A 1821-nucleotide genomic window follows, 5' to 3' on the forward strand; every position below is an offset into this window, starting at 1 on the left:
TACATTTGTTTGGTTGCATAAATTACATGATAATAATAATAATAATACATGTCAGCTCTACTGCTAAAAAAAAAGCATCTTTGACTTTAAATTTGTAACCAAGAGGTCAGAATCTGAATATCAAAACTGGCTCCATTTGAGGTTCTGGAAACCAAAGCAAGCACACTTGAAGAAAGAATAAAAGATTTTATGGAAACTTCATTTGCAGAACGACAGAAACGCCTTTCTTTGAAAAAGGTACAAAGGAGATTGAGTAGGGGCACAGGACTCCCCAGGGGGAGGCATAAAGTCAGCTTCACATGTTAGAGTACTTCAAAGCGTGAGACACTGAAATGGAAAATTTCAAGGGCTGTTTGCCTCTACAACATTTCATGCATAAGAGTGGAAAAATGCGTTAGTTTTAGGAAACTGTCATTAATATACATTTCTTTAACACTGGCAGAAAAATCACACCCTGCTAATAACAACCCTGCACAAAGAATGCCTACAAGCAGACATTTATATTTATTTATTTGGGTTCATTTTATTAGAATTTAATGACCTTTATAGGTGGAACAATGGCCATGTATGGAAAACAAACAGTGCAGTGAGTCTGAGGGTTTATAATACCAACTTTTTCCATTCTGTCTCTCGTCAAAGAGCTTGCACCCTCCCACACAGCTGATATTTCATCTCTTTGTCTGATTTGAGTAGACATCTAAAAAAAGTTAAGGTTTGAGGTTTTACCAAAGTCTATACAAACGTGCAAACATCTTCAGTTATACAGCAATAAAACTATGTATTTTTTCTTTTCAAGTGTTTGTTTTTAGGTGTGACATATCACATATTTTTTACTGCTAACTGGTATTTCACACTGGTTTTGTGGCTTTAATCACATGACTTGAACAGAGAACAGGAAATGGTTGAGAACCGAAACCAGTGATGAACGTCAGTGCATTAACGCTTGTATAGGCCACAATCAAATTTTTTACCATTAGACAAAAGTGGCAACACTGCCTTTGACCCAGACAGGACATACAGTATATAAGCTATACGTGGTTTAAATGGCTGTTTAGTTAATATACACCATCTTTCAAAATTTTGTTGTCAGTAAGATTTTTTTTTTTTAAATAAGAAGCCATTTATTTGATACAAAAAATACTAAATATGTGATTTCTGAAGGCTGGAGTAAAATCCAGCTTTAAATCAATGGAATACATTACATTTTAAGCAACACTCTGTCGCATTAAATACTAAACTGCGTTAAATACCAGCTGTTGCATTAAATACTAATATATATTAAGTTTGATCAAGCAAATGAAGCATTAAGGTAAGCAGAAGAGACTTAAAAAATAAATGTACTGCATTAGTGTCCAGGAAACAGTGGTCACCGCTCGTCTAAAAACGAACCCCTATATACATTTCTGGAGATCGCAAATTACTCAGAATTACATATGTACGGTGGCCGGAAGTGCAAAACAACATTACAAAGTTGGAAACACTTTTACAAAGCTCGAGACTAATTTACATTTTGAAAAACATTTTTACCTATCATCAGACACCATTACATAGGAAAAACTATTTTACCAAGGTAGAAACAAATTTACATTTTAGAAAACAATTAACATGACGCAAAACACTATTACAAGTCCCAAAACAAATTTACAATTACAAATACCTTATGGAAAGGGAATGTACCACACACCGGAAGTGACGTGGAATGTATCACACGCAACGAAAAATATCAGCTTGTGTGTGACTTTGTAGACACAGGTTTCCACGATGGTTTAAGCAATTGCGATAAACATAATAGAGCTATTCTGAGAAAATATCAGCGTGATT

The 1821-nt window shown here is 34.5% G+C and overlaps 1 protein-coding gene across 1 annotated transcript in view; it reads right to left on the reverse strand.

Annotated features, from left to right (window-relative positions):
• Nucleotides 1–503: 503 nt before the first annotated feature.
• The window catches only part of pdzd2 (PDZ domain containing 2), a 139005-nt gene continuing 137687 nt past the window's right edge, over nucleotides 504–1821 (reverse strand). Inside the window, exon 28 of the transcript XR_015491523.1 lies at nucleotides 504–697. The gene's annotated coding sequence lies outside the window, so the exon portion shown is untranslated. The remainder of the gene's footprint in view (nucleotides 698–1821) is intronic.

The sequence above is a fragment of the Danio rerio genome, chromosome 5 (genome assembly GCF_052040795.2).
Source record: "Danio rerio strain M-AB ecotype USA chromosome 5, GRCz13ab, whole genome shotgun sequence".
NCBI classification, from domain to species: domain Eukaryota; kingdom Metazoa; phylum Chordata; class Actinopteri; order Cypriniformes; family Danionidae; genus Danio; species Danio rerio.